Here is a 10,138-nt window from a genome sequence, read left to right on the forward strand (position 1 = left end):
GTTTTGAAAAATCAGGGAATAAACTTTCGAACATATAATTAAGATTATATTCCACTGTGTTGACAACACTACAATCATTAACAAATTGATATGATCTGGACTTAAATAGAATTCATACATTATATAAATAATCATGAAATAAATCATGTGAACCATGCAACATTAAATGTTATTTCTGATCTATATTAATAAGTAAATCTGATTATATTGAAATGAGTTTTATTTAGGGCATAAAACCCAACAAACTCCCACTTGCACTAATATAAACCAAAATGTGCATTTCAAATAATCTCAACACCTTGATATACAAATCAACTGTAGTAGTAGTGAACTCCTCGTAATAGGATCTAAAAGGTTGACTTAACCACAACCTTTCCTCCACCATTACTCTTCCTTAATCACAAAATCATTGATAATGTGAAATTCCTCTCTATATGTCTACTCTCTTGGGATACAGGATTCTATACCTTTGGCAACTACTTCTTGGTTATTCAGGAAGTAACCCTAGTAGTTAAGGCAGGTTGGAACGGTGCCACAATTGTATAGAACTTTCCTTAGACTGAACAAGTACCTTTCCTGCAACTTTAACATTCAGTCCCTTTCTGGTAGACCTAGAGACTTCAGATAGGTTTTTACACTTCTCCAAAATCACTATTCCAACCCAGAGTAATCACCATCTTATCAGCAGACTTTCAAACACAAAGGCAAGTCTTGAAATCTGATGTGGTGTAGTCTAAGAGTTTTAAACACACCCTTATCGACTAACATATAGTTCCTCTTCTTAATCTTAAGATTTACTTGATTGTCTTCCAATGTTCTTCTCCTGGATTAATCTGATACCTACTCATTACTCCCACTCAACAGCAGGTGTCTGGTCTAAGTCATACAAAAGCATATCTAAGACCTCTCACTGTTGATTTAAAAAATTCTTTCATGGCTTTATCTTTTCTGGAATAGTTGAGACTTTTCCTTAGATAAATAAAATCGATGCCTAGAAGTCGAGAAGCTTCTATAGATTGCCATTAGAAAGAAAATGCTTCAACATCTTACTAAAGTAAGTTGCTTGGATTAGAGTAAGTAATTACCAGGTATACCACAAGCCATAGGTTTACATAAACTCAAACCTATAGTACTAGGAACAGGAAGTTTTGTTAAGTCCATTGAATAGACTTATAAACAAAAATTTCCTTTCATGTCCTTGTAGTAGAAAACTTTAGGTTACTCCATGTGAATGGATCAAACCATAGTTCTCTTGGCTTTTCTTCTTAGTTTCTTATCTTGACAATCCATTACTTGTTTAAACTCACAATGGATTTTAATCACTAGTGTCTTCCAAGAAGGTGAGTTCCTAGAAACTCTCCCACTACAACAAGGTATCGTGAATTATGTCTAAGAAAACTAAATGGTATTAACCTCTTCGGTTGTGACAAGACAACAGAGACAGTGGGATATGTCAAATAAGAGGATAGAACACTTTTGGAATCAAGAAAAATATCTCCTTTATTTTCTACTTTATTTTCAGACTTAGTCATTTTCTTAGAAAAGTAGTATTTGTTTAAACAAGCACTTTCTTATCTATTGACTATGGGATGGTCCACCCCTAATCACTTAGAATAGCTAACAAACATGCAAACAATGGTTAAGAGTTCTAGCTTTTCTTAAGAATTCGATTAGGTCATCCATGAATATAGTAATGATTTACATTAAGTATACAACCATTACATCATTCTAAAATTGTATTACCATAGAAAGACTTAGGCAATGACTAGTAACTAATCATCAATATGCAAATCGAAATTTCTGGGGAGGTAAGTTTGGATATAATTCAAAAATCAATTTAATGATCTTTGAACTTCATATCTACTAACTATTTCTCCACCCCTATCAGTTCGCAAGATCTTTAACCACTTACCTTAATGGTTAATCACCATTGCTAGAAATCAGAAATTTTTCAAACATTTCAAATTTCTTTGCATAAGGTATAATCTAGAGTTATCGTTTTAAGAATACAACGAAAAAGATGAACAACTTTCAGTGGATGTAGGCATATTAACTCTTTGCAGAGATTGATCTTGTCAAAACCACTATGAACAAGATACAAATGCCATAGATTAAAAAAGATGTGGTTGTGTCTTTTTGATGACTTATATATAGTTACATCAAAGAGTTCTTAGAATAGTGCAAGTGCATCCTGGCCACAGAATACTAAACTCATATTCCATACAGTTTGAATCCATTGATAGAAAATGGTTATTGAACACTTATGAAACTGTAACTGTATTGTATTCTGGAATTAGAAATATAAGAAAATTTCTGTTTGGAATCTAAAATTAAAGTCAAAGACTTAAATTTATACCAAATATAATAAGTAATTCTTTCTTGGACCACCACTAGTAATATAACTCTATGTCTGATTTGCCCATACAAGTAGGAGATATCTAAGATTGAGGATTTATATCATTTTGGGATAGAATTTCTAGAAAATAATCAAAAATGTCATTCAATTTCTTAAGAGAAAAAATAGAATGACATGAAATGATATATAGACCATTCAACCAATGATATGTTATTGAGCTACTTCGAAATGAATAAGCTAAGAGGAATTAGGATAATTTCGCTTATAAATAAGAATCCAACGATGCTTCGATTAGTGAGAGTCAAAGTAATCTTATTTATACAATCTTCTTGTTTCATATTGTAAAAATACTAGTCTAAGGCGTCATCAATTGATGAACAGCTAGATGTTGCATATACAATATTTATCTTTTGAGATCTAACACTAATATGTATGTCTAATGGTGAAAATCCATTAAGAAAAACAAACCAAGTTAGACCAACAATGAAGATTCGAAATTAAAACTACAATTTAATAACAGAAAATAACATGGTTCAATATAAATTCATACACAATTCAGAAATTATTAAACACATAGCAAGTAAGAATGACAAGTGAAAATACTAAAACATACAATCCTAAATAATTTCCAAGGTTTTCAACAAACTGATATCAGTGTCCCGTTTAGGCGAGAGTCAAAGCTACCATCCATTGAATAGAGTTGTCAGCTCATCTAAAATAATGTTAAACATTCTAGCAACCTTTTATTCGATCAAGATTGGAATCCAGCGTTGTCCCGTTTTAGGCGAGAGTCAAGGCTATTCTATCTTATGAGCTTCCACCATTGTTTCATATTTTGTAAGTCAAATACAGTCGCCACCATTAGGGTGATCCATACCATATAAAATACTTACAAAGCTACTTATCTTTCGAGATTAAACGGTGCTAACTTGCTAATGAACTTTCTCCATTAGGGAGGATTACTCACTAAAACAAAAGCTATGTAAAACCAACAATGGAGATCGAATGTCCTAATAATAAAGCTCATTATTTAAAGTGTATTTTCTTCTAATATTTATTTTAATCAATTTATTTTAAATATATATTTATTTAATTAAAATTTCCAATTTAGAATGAAAAATTCTAAATATAAATTTTAATTTAATATTTATAAATTTTACTTAGATGGATATGAAAATAACATGAATTATTTCCATCTTAGTAATAATTTGCAATAAATATTTAGAAAAATATTCAATTTAAGTTGTTACAAAATTAATTTAAATTAATTTACAACTCAAATTTAATTTTCTATAAATGTATATATTGCATTTCGAAAAATTGTAGTATTTAATAATACAATTTTCGAAATTTCTTGTTAAAATAAAATAAAAATAAATCCTGGAAATATTATTCTAATTTTATGTTGGCCCAAAATTAATTAATAAAATTAATTTACAACAAAAAATATAATTTTCCTATTTAATTAAATATATAAGAAAAATTTCAAATATTTAAGTATCATGATGAAAATCAACTTAAATATTAATTTTCTATTTAATTAAATACACTAGAAAAATACTTCAAGCAAAACACATAATATCTATCTAGACTTTCATTGACTAATTAATTCATTTTCTAATTAAATATATTTTACTTCATTTATTTTTATTAATCATTAAATGAAAAAATCATTGATTTAAGTTGCTCAAAAATTAAAAAATAATTTACAACTTTAATCTATTTTTCAAATAAAATATGAAATTTCTGCATTTAAGAAATGCAATTTCGAAATTGTGGAAAAAAGATTAATGAAATAAAATAAAATATATTTTGAAAATTATTCAAATTTAAGTTATATGAAATAAGATTTCAAACTTAAAATAATTTTCAATTTTAATTAAATAACATGAAAATAATAATATTTAAGTATCATGATGAAAATCAACTTAAATATTTAAATTTTCAATTTTATTAAATGTATTAAATTCAAGAAATAAATAATTAAGTATAGAGGAGACTTAATTATTAATTCTAGTTTAATACTAGGAAAAATACACTTAAATTAGATTGTACCAAAATTAATTATTAAACAATTAATTTCACAATCTATGATATTTTCCTAATTAAATATTAGAAAAAATAACTAGTCCTTGAAATAACTATCTAGAATAATTTCATTTACTAAGTGTTTTATTAAATTAACTTTAAAATATTAAATGAAAAATTAAATTTCATATATTTCAAAAGTTAATTATGTTGCTAATTCAATTTTAATTAGGTTAGACTAATATAATTAACCTAATACAATTATTTAAATAAGGCAAATGGGCCTTCACAATTGGGGTAGTTCATGTGAGGGGGAGCTGGGTTCAGTATGTCGTACCCACTTCTATTGGCCCCCAACTCTCACACAAGGCCCAAAAGAGAGGAATTTAACCTTTAAATAAACAATTGTTATTCATTGAATAAGCCCAAATCTAATTGGGCCTAAATAAATTTACTTATGTCAAAATTTATTTAAGCAACCTAGTCCATTTACTTAGTAAGACTTAAATGGGATTCCTATATGCATCTAAGCCCAAAAGCAAACATATAGGCTCACACAGGTCAAATGATTTGGACGGGCTCTATCATGTTACTATGTTTACATGTTACAAATTATTTATAAGATCTATTGACAATTGGACTATGATTAAAATCAGATCATTGGATTTGTCAACAAGTTAATCATAGCAATTAAGATCAAATAAACAATAGGTTTGTAAAAAAAATTTTGAATACATAATAATATAATCAAACAATACAAACAATAATAACGGATCTGGAATATCTGGAAAGTAAGCTAAAATATCTCAATTTTAAAATTTAAAATAAAATTAAATTTTAAAATAAATATCTTTACTAGAATTCAAATTTAGGTTGATAGAGAATATTTGTCAAAATTCAAAATTCAACAAACTCCTAAATTTCTTAGATTCTAACAAAAAATCAAAAATATCTAACCAATTTTTCAAATATCAAGTTTATTCAAAATTTAAATTTATTTAAAATTTCTAATAAGATAATATAATAAAATATGTAAATTTAAAATTCAAGATATTTTATTATTATATTCTGAGTCTTATAATTTAATAAATTTAAATATTACATAAATAAACTAATTGAAAAATAAGATATTTTATATGGTTAGAATATTAAAAAAAATAATAATAAGTTTGAAAAATTTATGGTTTGAAACCCTAAAATATTTATTCAAACTAAACTAACTAATTTTTCAAATTTCATGTTATTTTTACCAAAATATAATTTTAATAAAAAAAATGTCTAATAAGATAAAATGTTAAACCTAACATATTCCTAATCTTATAATTTTAATTAATAAAATATATTTTGAAAATAACAAATTTGAAAAAAAAAAAAAAAGATATGATATGGTTAGCAAAATTTTAAAATTAGAACAAGATTATTTTAAAAAGATAATATTATAATATCAAAGTAAGATCATTTAAAATTTAAAAAACTAATATCTGATCTTATAATTAAAATAAATAAAATAATCTAAAATTTCAAAAATAACCATAAGGCTCCTTTTGTGAGAAATCAAATTTTCAAAAATCAAAGCCTACTAATATCAGAAACTAATTTTAATTAATTAAAAAATTAATAAAAATTAATTTTATTCTGAAAATTAGATTTTTAATTGAAAATTTAGATTCTACACAAAATTCTACCAAAATTTGGCTTTTGTTTCAATGAAAAACAATTTTTGAATCAAAAGTTGTGACGAAAACAACTTTGAGGCATAGGGGTACGCATTGCATACCCCTGCGCGCGCGGAATGGGGAGTCTGGCCAAGCAAAGAGGCTGCAAGCAGCCTCATTTGACCAAAGATCTTGGGCGCGAGCTGCCCTTCAGACAGCAGTGTGTCCGAGCGGATCCGAGGCTCGTGCGCGCGCGTCTGACATTCAAATCCCGATATTTTCGTTCAAATTCAAAAAATCATAACTAATTCATAAAAAAAATCCAAATTAGGTTCTGTAAAAGCCTAAATTTATTAATTTTTCGTCTACTTTCCAGAAAAAATAATTCCAGATCGAAATAAAAAATATTTCAGTAACATATATTGCGATTTCTAAACTATCATCAAATAAGCACATAAACCACATGAAACCATCCAAATCAACACATAACATCGTTTTAATTCATATTTCATGAAAGTAAATCATTACCATGGCTCTGCGGCCAGTTGTTGGATATATTTTACTAGGATCTAGATTTACTAACAAGTATGTTTCATTAACATCCTAATATGAATTCTAAAACAATGAAATAAACACATATAAAGTTTAGGAAACCTTACATTGGGTGCAGCGGAATATAATGACTCCTTCCGTTCAGATATCTAGCCCTTGATTCCTTTCTGTAGCAGAGCATTATCAATAACTGAACCTGGATCTCTTTCTCTCCTTCCTTTGATGCTGAATCTCCTTCTTGTTGGTTGATTTTCCATAGTCTTACACACTATGATTGAGATACCACTTGATGTGTGTGGGCACTCACTCATTCACTCAAGGATTTTGAAATTTAAAGAAGAAAAGAGAAGGGAAGAGGTTCAGCCTATAGCGAAAAGATAGAGGCTCAGTTTTCATTCTACAGAAGTTCAAGTGTGAATGAGAGCTATCACTATCTATTTATAGGTAACCACCTAGGTTAAAGTTAGAATTATTTGGCATTAAAATAATGAAAAAATAAATGATAAAAGCCTATAAGTGTGGCCGGCCATGGGCCTTGGATAATGGGCCTCACCTATGCAATTTTGCTGTTTTATCATTCTTGCATCTGATTTTCTCAAAAACGCCAATTTTTAAATTCAACCATTTAAAAGCCAATTCCAATTATTTAATAACTAAAAAATAATTATTAAATAATATTGTCATTTAATATATTTATTAATTAGACATATAAAGTCTATTAATTAATAAATAAACCTAGAATCTCTTTTCTTTACAATTTCGCCCTTGCTTAGTGGAAATTCATAAAGTAGACATAGTCTAACTTTAGAATTATAATTGATTAATTAAAATCAATTAACTGAGTCTTACAAGCAGTATGGTCTCAACTAGTATGGGGACCATGGGTCTATATATCCGAGCTTCCAATAAGAAGATCAAGAATTTATATCTTAAATTCACTGACTTATTAATTCTTCGTTGAATCCACGCATAGAACTTAGAATTGCACTCTCAGTATATAGAACGCTCTATATGTTCCACGATATAGACACGTCAATAGTTATCCATTGTTATAACCCTAATGTGATCAATGATCCTCTATATAGATGGTTTACACTGTAAAGGGATTAAATTACCATAACACCCTACAATGTATTTTATCCTTAAAACACTTAACCCTGTATAAATGATATTTCAGCTAAGTGAAATGAGATCTCCACCATTTATTTTTGTTTGGTTAAGGTCGAAGGAAATCATCCTTTACTTTCTATTTGCCAGATAGAAGCTATAGATTCCATATTTATGTTAGCGCTCCCACTCAATTGCACTACCGTGTTCCCAAAATGTACGTATCACCCTGACCTAAAAGTAGGCTTAACTAACAAATCAAAGAACACGAATAACACTCTTGAGATTGAACCTAATCATATCAGGATTAAGATCATTTAATCTAGGATCAACAGGTGATATTGAATTGAATAGATATTACGGTGAATTCTAATATATCTAATCAAAGTTCAATATCGGTCCCTTCCGATGTATACTCCATACATCCGATACTGGTAAACTTTGCCAATGTCCTGGAAAGGACATAACACTTTTCCAAGGTGTAAGAATACCTATCGCTGATTATACCATGTCAGTCTAAATCCAGTGTTCTGACAAATCAGGGAATAAACTTTCGAACATATAATTAAGAGTATATTCCACTATGTTGACAACACTATAATCATTAACAAATTGATATGTTCTTGACTTAAATAGAATTCATACATTATATAAATAATCATGAAATAAATTATGTGAACCATGCAACATTAAATGTTATTTCTGATTTATATTAATAAGTAAATCTGATTATATTGAAATGAGTTTTATTTAGGGCATAAAACCCAACAAGAACACTTATGGAATCAAGAAAAAATTATCTCCTTTATTTGCTACTTTGTTTTTCAGACTTAGTCATTTTCTTAGAAAAGTAGTATTTGTTTAAACAAATACTTTCTTATCTATTGACTATGGGATGTTCCACCCCTAATCACTTAGAATAGCAAACAAACATGCAAACCATGGTTAACAGTTCTAGCTTTTCTTAAGATTTCGATTAGGTCATCCATGAATCTAGTAATGGTTTACACTAAGTACCCAACCATTGCATCATTCTGAAATTGTATTACCATAGAAGGACTTAAGCAACGACTAGTAACTAATCAATATGCAATTTGAATTTCTAGGGAGGTAAGTTTGGATATAATTCAAAATCAACTTAATGATCTTTGAACTGTATAGCTACTAACTATTTCTCCACCCCTATCAGTTCGGATGATCTTTAACCACTTACCTTAATGGTTTATCACCATTGCTAGAAATTCATGAAAATTTTCAAACATTTCAAATTTCTTTGAATAAGGTAAAATCTAGAGTGATCGTTTTAAGAATACAACGAAAACTCATATCCACCCCTGAATGTACATCCATCTCCTAATGAGATAAACTTACTTTCAGTGGATATAGGCATATTAACTCTTTTCAGAGAATGATCTTGTCAAAACCACTATAAACAAGATACAAATGCCATAGATTTATAAAAATGTGGTTGTAGTCTTTTGATGACTTAGGTTTAGTTACATCAAACACTACTACAATTTATACATTTAGTGACACAATTTAGTGACACGCACAAAAATTGCATGTCACTAAATGTTTTAACTAATATTTAGTGACGCGCATTGCGTGATAGTAAAAAATTACATTATGATTCATAATGCGGGTCACTAAAACTTTCGAGTGTCACTAAAAGCTTATTTATTTATCTATTTATTTTTTAAAAATATAAATTATACAATGACGCGCACTGTACAACTCTAAAAATGTTTAAAATCACACCATGCATGTCACTAAAGACTCAATATAAAATTAAAAATATATATATAAAAAAAAATAAAAAAAACTGTATTAAATTGTGAAATGGTCGGACACGGTATTCTAGGCTCCTTTTTTCTCTCTTAATTTATTGATTAAAGGAAATTAGGAAAAAATAAAATAAAAAATAAATATGGTATAAAAAGGATGTGTTGAAACCCTAATCCCATTCCCACTAACTTTCTCTTACAAACAAAACTTAATTTCCTCTCTATCTCGTCCCATCTCTCTCATTTTGCCTCCCCTTTTTGGTGCAGCGATGGTAAGCCATCAACTCTACTCCAAAAAATCAACACTCATCTCTCTTTCTCTCTTCCCTTGAACGACGGCATTGCCAGGCGCGAGCTTCATCGAACGTGACGGTTCATTCTATCCCTCTGGTTTCTGGCCCGAGCTTCGCACAAACCTCAGTCTCCGGTCTTCTTCCCCAACGACAGGCTACCCGTCATCGTCCACGAGCCATCATCATCAACGAGCCATATTCCCACGAGTACTATGTTTAAGATCTGTTTTTTTATTTATTTTTTAAACGAAACTCGTTTGAGATCTGGTTTTATAATTTCATTTTTGATGTATAAATTTTTATTAAGTGTAAGAAATTTTGGGGGACGCAGGAAACGCGGAGTCGAAGACGTGGAGCAGTTGG

The sequence above is a fragment of the Cannabis sativa genome, chromosome 3 (genome assembly GCF_029168945.1).
Source record: "Cannabis sativa cultivar Pink pepper isolate KNU-18-1 chromosome 3, ASM2916894v1, whole genome shotgun sequence".
Taxonomy (NCBI): Eukaryota; Viridiplantae; Streptophyta; class Magnoliopsida; order Rosales; family Cannabaceae; genus Cannabis; species Cannabis sativa.